The 13,930-nt window shown below is 41.0% G+C and overlaps 1 protein-coding gene across 1 annotated transcript in view; it reads right to left on the bottom strand.

The window, feature by feature from the left end:
• LOC126400176 (SH3 and multiple ankyrin repeat domains protein 1-like) overlaps window positions 1-13,168 on the bottom strand; it is a 53,260-nt gene extending 40,092 nt beyond the window's left edge. The window contains exon 1 of the mRNA XM_050060723.1: window positions 13,133-13,168. The gene's annotated coding sequence lies outside the window, so the exon portion shown is untranslated. The remainder of the gene's footprint in view (window positions 1-13,132) is intronic.
• Between the last annotated feature and the right edge of the window lie 762 nt (window positions 13,169-13,930).

A 13,930-nucleotide genomic window follows, 5' to 3' on the forward strand; every position in this document is an offset into this window, starting at 1 on the left:
CATAGAATATATCTATATTCAAAATACAGTAACAAGAGGACTACTGATTGCTGTACAGTTTAAAATGTGTGTCTGCAATGCCTTTGCTCTTCTTTGTGAGGACCAAATATCCTTAAAAAACCTAAGGTAAGTAAGGTAAGGCATTAAAATGAGGCTCCAAATTTTGGTTATGGGTTATGACAACCTTTTTGGCTTGCGACCCCCTGCAATCTGTTCACAGAGCATAAAAAAGCAATGCACTAAGAAAAGTCTGAAAACATGAGTTAATCTCTGGGTTGCAGAAATATGTTTTTTCTTCATTCCTTGCTACCCCCCTTGATTTATGTTGACCCCACATAGGGGTCTTGACCATCAGATTGAGAACCACTTGAATGAGGATATCATTAATTTTAGGGTCTGGGTTTAAGTGTTGTGCATGAACACGCTAAAGCCTTATTTATGGTTAGGTGCTCAACACTTGTGAGCGTCGCTCAATAGAAATTACGAATTTTCGACAGAAAAAGTGTTGCACTACACACTTCTTTCATGTCACACACCTGGAGAATTTTATGATGTCACGGACAACCTCATATTTTATCACACATTGTGACTAGTGGTGCTATCGTCCCCATCGCGATAGTAGTGTACAATCCACACTGCTTCTCTGTCCACAGAAGCAGCTGTCTGTCAGCAGCAGCTCTACAGGAGCTGGGAGGACAGCAGCCAGACATACTGCCTTCACCAGGCTGACTGACAGCAGATATTCACTGAACAAAAATAGGTTTCATGTCAGCCACTGTTTGTATTTACTGATTTATTGATTTTACTTCTCAGCCCACCTTAGCGAGTGAAGACAATCTGGCACTCACAGACAGACTGGGGGTTGACTGATAGAATACATGTTTAATCAGTTAAAAACACATAAACAGCAGGATATTTCTGTGATTTTAAACAGCTGCTTGTGCAGACTATGCTTCACTAAACGTGAAAGAAACTGACTTGGTTCTTAAAAATGGGGGGGTCTCTGGCTACCATGGAGACGACTGAGTCATAATTTGAAAATGTCACACTGCTCTTTCATTTCTGTTGAGCAGCACTCTTCAAAAGTGTCGAGCGCAAAACCATAAATAAGCCTTGAAAAAGCGCATTTATTGAACATACTCATATTTTGGTGAACTGTGAACTGAATGCTTTAGTTTGCAACTTATGAACTTCAACATTAGTGCTGTTCACTTTAGCAACTGTTAACAATGCTCATTTTGCAGCACCCGAGGATTTACCGCTACCTGCGCGGTGACACAACACACCACCAGCATGGCTAGTGCTAATGGCATTTCAGCTAATGGAGCTACCAGTACCACTGAAGCCAGTTCATATGGATATTTGAAGGACTTCTGTAAACAAATCAGTACAGACTCCAATGAAAAAAATCTCACATTTATATGCAAATTGTGCCCGCTGGGTCTGAAAAAGCAAGCCTGAACGTCAGCCACATTAGCAATGAATTTGAAACACATGAAGTTGAAGGACCCAACCAGTGTTGAGAAATATCTGAGTGAATGATGGTCACAAGATTTTAGTTTAAAAATATGGGTGACATGAATGTAAACTAGCTCTTTTTTGGCACTGTGGACTCAAAAATCAAACTGTGAACTATGAGGGTGTTAAACTAGTTCAGTTTAATCTGTGCAAACTGAACTTTGAGCTTGTAAAGTATATACATGTACAACACCGCTGGGTTTAGGGACATGGGATGAATCAATATTTAGACCTTGTAGAAAATATGAAGAAATAAAGAGAGATTGACCAAGAAGTTAGTCAGCATATCTTCAAAACCTCGCCAAGTCCAGCAGCTTTGCACCATTGCAGTTTGTTTAATGCAGTGGAACAATACAATTGAGAGTTCCTATAACTTTCAAGACAACCATATTTTAAATGCCATAGTTATAAAGTCACCAGTGTTTGGATGACTGACCGGATGTATGCAAAATAATCCAAGCCTGGTCTGTTTATGTCTCACTGGCCAAAAGGAAGTCTGCTAGTTGTGCATTTCTGGACGAAAGAGCTATACCACAGAGGGAAGAGGCCTGGCCGTGGTCGATTCCCCAAGATGCTCTGAGAGTGACAGGGTGGGCCACTTCAACACAAACACAATGTCTGTCAGAGCAAGTGAGCCAGAGAGGACGGGAAGAGGCAAAAACTGAAGGATGGTCTGAGAAAAAATTATAACTGCTTGAGAAAAAAGTATCTAACCACTAACGACGCATTAGGGGAACATGATGTTATAAATGAATAAACAAATGTTTTGGAGAAAGTGTGTGGCTGGCACATATAAAACTTTTTTCATTAAGGTATTCTAGTGCTGGCATTAAATGTAAGGGTCTCAGTGTCTTTCAATAGCCATAAGAGAGCTTAGCTGTTACCAATGGCCTGTATTTGTCGGTAATAGCACACTACAAGACAAACCACTGGCCATTGCTGTATGTATGATTTACATGTTTAAAATTTATGTATCACCTTTAAGCCCAAATACCTCTCTAATCAAAAGCTAACAAGCTTTGGAGATTAACACTATCATTCAAGTGCACCAGAAGGGAATAGAGGAGGTTGATTTATGAACAAAGTCTCATCAAATATTGAACAACATTGAGTCTGCACTAGGCAAGATAAGGAACTAGAAGGACAGGCGGAGAGTAGACGGGAGCCTAATAATTGGGATGTAAAAGCGAAAGGGGAATACACAAGAGAGAAAGACGGAGAGAGTTGTAGTTTGCATAAAGCAGAGTAATCAGATTGAGAGAAAAAAGGGGGGTGAGAGGACAGCCGTGACTGGAAGAGGAATGAGACAGCGAGCGGAGAACTGAGCCAAAATCTACAGTAACATGGGGATAAAAACAGGATGAAAGGATAAATCTTGTTATGTTTAAAATGAAGTGCTATTTGATGTCACATTCTAACTGTGGAAACTCCAATCACGTCTTTGCCTTCCCCGCCATGTCACTCAACTCCTACGCTCTGCCACGACAATAGCTCAGACTTAGTCAGTTCCTTTTTGCCAGCTGTTTGGCTCCCCTGTCCCTGTGCTGGCCATCAGCCCTCCAACTATTCTTGACTTTTCTTTCTCTTGGGAGAACGGCAGTGGTAGAGAGGAATATATTTCACTCTCCTGACAGAAACAGTCTTTTTGCATCTTATGTCAGAGGCAGAAAACTCATTTTTCACTGTCTTACATTTAAGCTCATATTTTTTCAGGCACTCACTTGAACTGTTTTCAAAATGATTTATTGGCCGTGTTTTGCTCTTACATTCTGAGGTCAGAGGAAAATGGTCAGGGCACTCTGAACCTCTTGAGTATGGTTGTCAGCAAGGACTTTACTTAAGGCAGGAACACACAGCATGATTTAAAGTGACAGTTCACACCAAAATCAAAATCAATTGTTTTGGTGTGAGTTGCTGAGTGTTGGAGATATCAGCTGTAGAGATGTCTGCCTTCTCTCAAATATAATGGAAGTAGATGGCATTATACTGTGGATTATCTAGAGCAACCAGGTCGTGATTTCTTGAAAGAGTCACTGCTGTTGAGTTTTTCAAATGTATTTTTTTGGTGCCTTGAGCACCACAAGTGCCATCTACTTCCATTATATTTGAGAGAAGGCAGACGTCTCCAGCACCCGGCAACTCACACCAAAAAATGTAGACTGATAAAAAGCACTACAGATAAATTACTTATTTTTCTATAGTAGCTAATTTCAAGACTATGGAGCAGCTCTGCAGAAAATGCAGGCCATCACGACAGATAACAGCCAGAACGCAACCACTAAATTGTGGTGTGCAAGTGCAAGTTCAAGAGTCAAATGTGTTGCTCACACCTCATCAGCTTTATTTACATGGCTATAACTGTGACACATCTCAAAGTCCAGTAGTTTAAGCTGCTGTGTGACAAAAATCCGAGCACAGTGCGCTTGTCTACGACCGCAATTTACTAATGTCAGTCTACAAACGTGTGATGCAACGGATTTAGCAGTAATTTAAGATTTTATAAGTTTTATAATTCTTGGATTATGAAAGCCTCACGATGCTTATTCTATCACAGTGTTTTCTTGTTGAGCTGCAGAGTGAAGACTGGATGTTGTATCCCATCGCTTACAGTACATCAAAATGCATTAGTAAGGGATCTCTCAATGGCCACTATGAAGGAGAAATGAAAGGGAATGATTACAGAGACCAAAACTAGAATTACCACCCCGCAGTTGTATGCCTCTGTGCACCAGGCAAGTTCTCTTAAAGTTTACATTCATGTCTGTGAAAACATGGATGCTTTACATACATCTTGCCCCCGGCAGCACAAAAGCTCTATACAATCAGCACAGTTTCAACATTAGTGTCTCCAATTCAGTATCTGACCAAATGTCTCCCCTTCTGGTCCTGAGATATGACGTTCAGTAATGGTCAGAAAAGTGTATAATGCAGAATATTATGATGTCACAGTGAAGCTGACCTTTGACCTTCTGGATTTAGAATGTCATCACTTCATCATTTTATCCTATTAGACATTTGTGTGAAGTTTTGTCATAATTAGCAAATTATTAGATTTTATTAGAGTTACGGCCAAAAACATGTTTTGTGAGGTCACAATGAGCTCAGTTTATTCCTCAGTCCAAGTGGACATTTGTGCCAAATTTGATTCAATTCCCTCACGGTGTTCTTGAGATATCGCGTTCACAAAAATGAGACAGACAAGGTCACAGTGACCTTGACCTTTGACCACAAAAATCTACTTAGTACAGCTTTGAGTCCAAATGGACGTTTGTGCCAAATTTGATGAAATTCCTTCAAGGTGTTCTTGAGATATCGCGTTCACGAGAATGGACTGGACAGACAGTGTGTACAAATGGACAGACTGACGGATAACCTGAAAACATAATGCCCCCAGCTGCAGCTATCGCTGGCACGAAGGCAAATAAATGCTTATACTGGCACTTGACTGTTTTATGACAAACTTAAAAAAAATGTGAACCCATCCTTTAATGTGTACACACAGACTGTATGTAATTTTGTCATAAGATTGCTTTATTCCTGATCTTATGAGCCCCTATCTCAAAACCTGGATAAAAATTCAACAGCCATGCAATGTATGAGTGGAAAAAGGGACATCTGAAGATTTCAGAAGTTGGCGAGTGGGTCTGCCCATGGGAGACCAAGAAAGCAGCTTGACTTCTGATGATTAGAAGCCATGTGGAGAGTCAGAGAGAGGATTTCGATAGATCTGGGCCAACATGAGCCCATAGAAAGCAAGGAAATGGAGTGAAAGTAACATGAAGAATCAGGAACTGATTAATCATGATAACGAGGACAGAGATGGATACCCTGCTTGAGCACCTGGAAAGCTGAGATATATGGATGGAAAGATTTGCAGCAAGAGGTCACTGATTTCTCTCCTCTCTATTCGTCTTTGCCTTTTCTCTACATCTTGCTTTTTGCAAAGCGCGGCAAAGATGCAATAATGACTTTGAGGCTCATTTGGTTGCTTAAGTCCTTGGGGTTCTGTATAAACAAAACATTATGCATGTTTTGGCTAATAAGTCAAACTCAGGTTTACTGCAATGCCAATTATGCACAATGAAAAATAATGTTGGATCTGTCGGACTGATTTGAACGTGTCATATCCTTTTTTACTGCCTTTAAAATCATAAATTACAATATGAATGATCTTCTGTTAAAATGTTTTACTGTCACTACATATATTATCTATGTGTTCACTGTAGACAGGGTTGCCTGTGTGCTGCAGGGGCTTCTCCTCTTCTTTTGGCCAGTCTCAAATGAATATCCAGTCCCAGCACAATGTACTATAAAGACCTTACGGACAGTCAGTTCAACTCGTACTAATATTTTCTCTTTTTTATCAATCTCTCTCCCTCTACCTCTCACTCTCACTCACTCACTCGCTCCCTATGTAGGACAGAGCATGTGTATAGATATATTTTCAGTGTATCGGTCCCCGGAAAGTAGAATTGGAGATCATCCAAGGAACAGATTGTCCCACTTTTACGTCCTGCAAAAGTGGAGCGGCCAAGTTCTGTCCTCTATATCCCTCTCTTTCACTGGGTCTCCACCCTTCAGCCTCTTTCACATAGCCAGTGACGAGGAACCATCAAGAACACTCTAGGCCTACTCCAACACAGGATGGATGGGGTGAGTCACTAAACTGGGGGGGAGAGGGCACTTGGTTTTTATATGAATGGTGCATCACTAGCCATCAGGTCTGGGGGTGGTGCTCTGACGTAGGAATTTAAGGGGGAAGGGCTAAGCTGGGGTATGATAAATGGGTACTGTGTATAGCATCAACACTCATTAAAGTTTACTCCAAAGTGGACAAATCATTCAAGTTTTAATGTCTCTAAAACATTTTTAAAAAATAATATGTATTGGGGAATTTAACTGATTTGTATGCCTTCCTGTTGCAGTGACAGGGCTTGGCATTTTCAAGCGGTAATTAAATCCGTGCTTGATAAAATCTGATGAAATGCAAATGCTTAACTGACAATTATGGCACCCTTCATTAATTTTACAGGCAGATAACAACACCAGCAATACATTCATCCTCTATACACCCAACGATTCTGGCATTTCCCTCAGTGGGGGGAGTAATTCTCCTATCCAACACAAACAGACGCCTGTTAGTCAATTGCATATCTGATGTTAATCAAGCAAAAAATGATAACCCTGCTAATCAGTAATTAAGTGGATGATTAAAAATAATTACTCCCAGCTCTCCATTTCACAATAAACATCCTGCTCCTTTGATCTGTGTTCCAGCTCCATCCTCCCCATCTCCACCTCGCCAAGGACGATCTTTTTTAAGAAAAAGGGGCCACTTCATAGGTTACACGCCGCTCACCTGATGTTCCAAGCACGTGTGCATGTGCCTTCACACATACTGTGTGATCGCACACACAGTTTGACTCTTTAAGCAGCACTCAAACACATCTGTCCTGGAAAAATGTCTTGCAGAAAGTAGCATTAAGTGCCAGACCAGTCAGCTTGAGCTTGGCTGGCGGTCTCGTGTAGATCAAAGTGGGCTATCTTTCCCCTCAGACTGGATATAATTGGGTCAGGTGGAGCATGCGCCGAGGGCCTCGCTTGGGCTAAACTTGGCTGGATGGACTGGGAGACCTCAATGCAGCACAGATTTAGGAGTGAACATCCCCTGTGCTATTTTTGCGACTTCCCCCTTCCCGTAAACATTGTTTGATACAGTAGCTAAAGCTTCTTTGTCCTACTACACAATAGAAATCCCTCAATAAGGGTTTCTTAACTTTTACTTTTTCGAGCCCATGACCCCATTTTCAGGCCCACACATTTTCATGAACCGAAGTTATGTGAATCTAAGTAACAGACAAATCTGGGGAAGCACCAGAAGCAAACAAGACACGATTACTGCATTGGTATCTCCCTAAAATCCCACGTGTGAGTGCAAGCCATCCTCAGAAGTGAACACTTAACTTTCAACGTAACCTTAATTTTTTAAAATATCAGGATGAACCTGCAGGCAGCGCAGTGATGCAGGGGTTAGCACTGACGCCTCACAGCAAGACGGTTTCAGGTTCAAACCCACAAGCTGGCTGGGGCCCTTCTGTTTGCATGTTCTCCCTGTGTTAGCACGAGTCTTTAAATTTCCCATAGTTGTAAATGTAAGCATGAATGGTTGTCTCTATGTGTCTGCGATAGTCCTGTCCAGGGTGTATCCCACGTCTTGTCCAATGTCAGCTGGCATTGGATCCACCCCCCTCCATGACTCTTATGAGGATAAGCAGCTACAAAAATTGAATGGATGGTTGGATGGGAAGAATCTATGCAACAGTAGTGGCAAACTTAAACTTAAAAAAAAAAAATGATTGTGGAAAAAAATAACCTCAGCTAAATTAAGACTGCTCAGCTAACGCAGCTAACGTAAGGGGCTAACCTTACTGTCTAGGGGTCCCACAGAATAAATCAGCTCAACCAACTGTGACATTATTGTGAAACAACCACAAAGTAAACATCACTGGATTGGCATCACAAACAGAAAATGTACAATGTCGTTCGGTGTTTCGGTTTAACAAGTGAGTGTTAACCGACTGGTGAAGCTTAGTGGAATGCGTAAGGGTTGCTTGTGGTGATGGCAGCTGTTGAAAACACAAAGAGAACATGCAGATGTCCTCGTAAAAGCCTTCAGTTTTACTTTTATGTACATACTCATCTACTTTATCTACAGCAACCATTTACTTAAGTTACTACGAGCAACTACAAACGTGTTCAGCTTAAAGCCACAAGTTAACACACTTGTTAAAGAAACACCAGCAGCTATTTGTTTTAGTAGGGATTATTTTTGTTAACCATTGGAAACTTAACTGTTATTTGGCAGACAGTCAATAATATCTACATTTTATGCAAAGTTTGTCATCATTAGCTGAGATCGTTAAAAAAATCCACATCCTATCGGCAGGCAGCGGGGGATACTGTGACTTGCCACCACAGTAACTGTGGCGCTGAAGGATGGCGGAACTCACAAAGCAGTCGCCGGATTCGTGTAGAGTACAGATTTGTGCTATATTTCCACACTTTTGGATGGTTGGTATAGAAAATGAAGGTATGCCAAGTCAACTCTATTAAATATTTCTGTTTTACAATTTTCCTGCAACCCCATTCCCAAATCAAGTCACCCTCATGTGGGACCAACTCCAAGAGAAGCTCTGCACAACAAACAGTGCGAATGTGATTTCATCTGCACCTCTGTTCTTCATACTTTAATATAAATGACTCACACTTAATGTCTTAGAAGAGCTTATTTCACATTTGTTATTGGACATTGTTATTGCAGTTTAATGAGCTAATCCATGTGGGCAAGTATATGAGACACAATGTTCTTGTTATTGTTTATTAATTAAGTTAGCCTAAGTGTTCCCTTCAGCGATGAAATAATGACACCACATTCCATGTCCCATGATTTCATACAATAAAAACTTGCCTTTCACTCTAAATACATGATATAACAGAAAGTACATTAAAATGTTATGAAAACAGAGACTTCAAAGGCAACTGTGCAGCAGGTTGCCTTCAGTTTCAACAAAAGGAGGGAAGTGCAGATGCAGAGTCAAAACATTTCTAGGAAAACATAAAATCTTTACATTCCTGGTATCAAGTAACTTGTTCAATGGCAGCTTTTACTTTATAAACTTGTCCCAGAGCTCCAAACTGAAGACCCCAGGCCTCAAATACAGTGAAAGCAGGCCACAGACAAACTAGTCAGACACACAGAGATGAGCGCAGGATTCAGGCTTTAGGGTGGATTTTATGGCAGATATACAGCCACAAACAGACCGTCCACTAGTGACAGTTTCACTTACCTTGCACGTCCATTGACATAAAAGGTAACACTGAGAGACAAAAGTCAACAAGATACTAATAAATGCTGTTAGACATGGCTGACAAAGTGAGGACCATGTCAATGCCTGTCAGGCCCCATTACAGTTCGTCTACCTACCATGTAATGGGGTGTAATTGGCTCTACAGACAGGAAGACCCTTTGTTCTTAACTTTATACTTATGACTATTACACTACTTTGATCCTAAACCAGTAACATTTTTAATCTAGTACCAAGAGGAGAAGAGAAAGCCTGAAGAAACCAGTGTTGTAGTACTCAAGATCAGTCTTTGCCTCAAGACCACTTTTTGAAGGTCCAAGTCTAGGACTCAACCACTATGTCTCTGACATAGAGGACTCAGGATTTTATTTCAAGACTGGTCAAACCCACAATTTTGCAAGATGTTACTTAACTGGGAGTGCTGAACAAAGATGGTTAAGTTGATTTCAGCAGTTTGTATTTGTTTGCTCAAAGAAAACAGAGGGAAAATCCCAAACATGAAAATTCACCTCTGCAATGCCTTTTGAGTATTTTATCAAGACATTTCTCATGATACCTGTGCCTATGGTTTGCGTGTCTCATATTTTATTGTAAGTATGTCATGCAGTGTGGGACTGGTCTGGTCTTGACTTGGTCTCAACTCCACAAAGTCTTGTCTCGTCTCAGTCTTGATAAACTCTGGACTTAGTCATGGCATGGTCTCGATTTAGGTAGTCTTGACTACAACACTGGAAGAAACCCTCAAATACATGTAGTATTTGGTATCAAACGGGACCATCACCTGTTTTTGGAGAGCATCTGTTTAAAGTGAGGTTTGATGTTAGACAGGGAATGCGATGAAGGTATTAAATGTGCATTTTCCATCCAAGATATTTTGTGGAAAGAGTGTTCTTTACACCTGCTCTCCACTTCAATCAGATCTACACTGCCTCATTACAACCCTAAATTGTGGCAAAAATTACCAGCTACATGGCCACCTGACCCTACTGGCTTGAAACAGGATGCTCAGCAGCCATGAAGCTGGATTACATCAGCAAATAGAGAAGTTAATGAGGTGAGACTATTACATGGCTTTAGCTAACGGTATATGATCACCCACTGTGCTATATCTCTGTCATCATATGATGTATTACTCTTGTTTTCATGTCATGAGATTTACATTTTTAGGCTCTCACTGAGGTCCTTTTTAAAAGCTCCCAAGTGCATAGTAGTGTTTCCTGATTAAGCCCCTGTAATCAGTATATCTAAAATCCAGTTGTTGCACTCTGAGCCATCTGCGCAAGAATTAACTTGAAGTTGTGTTCAGAAATTGTAAAGTTAGAGCTATTTCAGTTCTTCATAATGGCGGATGTGTTGCAATTTGGCTGGCTTCTGTTTTCGTGGCTTACGGCAATCCTCCAGATCTTTCCCCTGGGGGGAATCTCTCTGTATGTAATAATGAAAAGCCCGCAGAGTCAGGGGAAACAGCTCTTCTCTCTCGTTCCATCTTAATGAGCACAACAATGAGACTCTGTCAGTTCCACAAATAACAATTAGAAGTTCATTAAAAATCATAGAGGAGGATAATTTTTATTTAAACATGAAATTACTTCTCAAGGTTATTTGATGATGTCACTCTAAATGTCAGACAGAAGGTGGTCTGTGGCATTTCTTTGCAAAGATTTTGCAGTATTTGTCCTTGAGTTAAAGCCTATGAATATGTGTGTGCGCAGTTTGAATGGGCACATGTGTGTGTTGGGTATTTTTATAGCTCCATACAGCTGTAGCCCAGTTTAATACTCCCATGGGACTGATTTAAGGAACATTTTGTTGTGGGTTTTGTATTTCTGCTTCACAGATACAGTAATAGCGTGCAGCTAATAGAGTCAAACTGTATTCCGCCACAGCAGTGAGCTGTCACTGGAAATATTCTCTCAGCGTGTCTGTCTTTTGTCCTACACTCTCTCCATACTGAACCCCAGGGAATTACTGGACCATATAGCATTGTCACATCTGCTACACACACTGGCCTGTGTATCGACTGCTGTTCTCGCAGAGGACAGGACCGGGCAGGAAAGAACAGCATGAGGCAGGACAGGATGGAGGTGGAAATAAGTAGGCAGTGGTGGTGGAATTTTTCTGAATCAGAGACACATCAAGCTTTCTGGCTAATTCAGTGTATTTCTTTCATCTTCCACTCAATTGTTTCATAATCACACTCTGTTTTGGCAATACCCACACATTACGTGTAATCACTCAGTCCCTCTCTGGCATTGATAACGTCACCCGACGTTCTTTGTTCCATTATGATCAATTGTTCTGAGTTTCTTAGGAAGCCATTAATCTTAGTGTGCCCACTCTGCTTTAAATTGCCTCGTTTATTTTCTTCCTATTCCAAATGAATTCCCCCAGGTGTACTTTGCCAATACGAAAATAAGCTTTTAAAGCCGGTATTGCTTGTTGTGCATTACACCGTGCGGGGCAGGTCTTAGGAGGCTCTGCAAAGTCAATTATGTTGTATCTATAGGATGAAAGTGCACAGAGCTGGAGTGGAACACACCAGCATTTAGGTGTGTGCGTGTGTGCGTGTGTGTGTGTGTGTGTGTGTGTGTGTGAGAGTCAGTTCTCTGGGGTCCTTGGAGGGTTTCCACCTTTCCACCATCTGACACCACAGATACTGTGAGCAGGTAACGATTTTGACAAGTTGCTGCTAAAGGTGCATGTGAACTGTGGGTGTTGATGAGCTCTCGTTTGATTCTGTTAAATGTAATACAATGCTGTAAGTGTCTGGATGGTATTTATACAGGCGTTATATAAACGCAGGTTTTACATAAGCACAAGTATGAATATTACTTTCTCCTAACTCCCAGACTGAGTTCTACCTTATGTGCATCGATTATTCCCCCATTAATTCTGTGCATGTATCACTGTACAACAACAGGTCATAACCTACTTTGTAACTGTGGGGGAGCGGTTGTAAAATACTGCAATGTACAATTCGGATTCATAATGAACATGGCATAATCTACATGAAAGAGGGTCTTAACTAGGCACAAGGGATTCAATTATGGCCACAGAGTTGGATTCAGCATGAAAGGCTCATTTAGAGAAATGAACTTTTCCACCATCACTGCCCACTGTGTCTAGTCTAGTATAAAATGCCTGGCAGAAATCATTTTAGTTAGAATGTCACTTTAATGTGTCTTTTTCTAATTTAATGTCCATGATTCACATTAAGAAAACAAATCTTCATGACCTTCATTAAAGCTGCCTTGTGCTGTAAAGCCAATAAAGCTTAAATGCAGCAACAGCAAAAGCACTCTCACTAATAAGTCTTAAAGCTGTTTTGGAGCGATATGTGCAATTATTAAACACTCTTCTTTGAAGGCTCTGTGATCGCTGTAATTCCTTTTCTGTCCCACTTTGCTCTCCCTGCCCACCTACATAAAACACGGGAATCAGACCTGAGAGGACGCGTACCCCACTCTTGCTGTCACAATTTCAGCAGCGCCCACTTCTTTTTGTAAAGCGCTTGTGACGCTCACCCTCACACACCTTGCTGCTTAAGATAATTTCCTCTTTGTGTTCCCAATACTTCTAAAAGCATGTCTTTTATATTCAGTTTATAGTGCACACACACATTTCATATTTTTTGTATCATATACACTTCACATTACTTTGATTGTGAGATACACACAGCAATTATTATTCAGGTTATTCAGTTTCTACCAAAAAGGAGAGTATAAATAAACATTAAAAAAAGTAAATACCTTTTAGTCTGCAGTTCAGGCTGTGTTGCTCCTCGTTGTATCCGCAGTGACCTCCTTCATAAACCACAAAGAGAGTAAAAAAGGGGGCCGGGATTAGAAAACGAGAAAAAGATCCAGCTGATAAAATATAGATGAGGAAAAACAAGAAAAATTGATTTGCTTTTTCTCTTTCAAAATCACATTTTCATGCCTTCTAGTCTTTAAATGTGCATCGGTGTGAGCCAGCCTGAACCACTGTATTGTGCAGCCTCTCTTTCTGTTTTTCATTCACACACACTCTTTCACCTACTCTATGCCCCGGTATAGCCGTCTCTCTCACTCTCTCCCTCTCCATGACACACACATTCATGCACTCTCTCTCCACTGTGGCGTGCTCTCGCTCTCTTACTTCAGCTGTTAGAATGATCCCTCTCCTTCGTTCTCCTTCCTCTCTTTGTACTTCCACTGTGTACCGACTCTTCACCATCCATCTGTCACTAGCTCTCTCTGCTTTCTTTTTTCGCGCCCAAGTGCTCTTCTATTCAATTATCCCCAATTTTCTTCATTACTCTCTCCCTCTCTGTCTTTTTTGTTTCTCACTGTTCCAACACAAACCAGCCTCTCCTCCCTTTCTCGCTCATTATTTCAGTCACTCCATCAATCAAACGCACTCACACTCGTCCCATGATATGTCTCCCTCCCCTTTATCTTTCCCTGTCTCACACATACAGTGGATGGATCCAGACCACCTCTTTGTCCCCCATGTGTCTTTGATGCTGAGAGTTCATCATAGAATAAAAAACTGCTTTTCCAGACTGA

The sequence above is a fragment of the Epinephelus moara genome, chromosome 13 (genome assembly GCF_006386435.1).
Source record: "Epinephelus moara isolate mb chromosome 13, YSFRI_EMoa_1.0, whole genome shotgun sequence".
In the NCBI taxonomy this organism is placed as follows: domain Eukaryota; kingdom Metazoa; phylum Chordata; class Actinopteri; order Perciformes; family Serranidae; genus Epinephelus; species Epinephelus moara.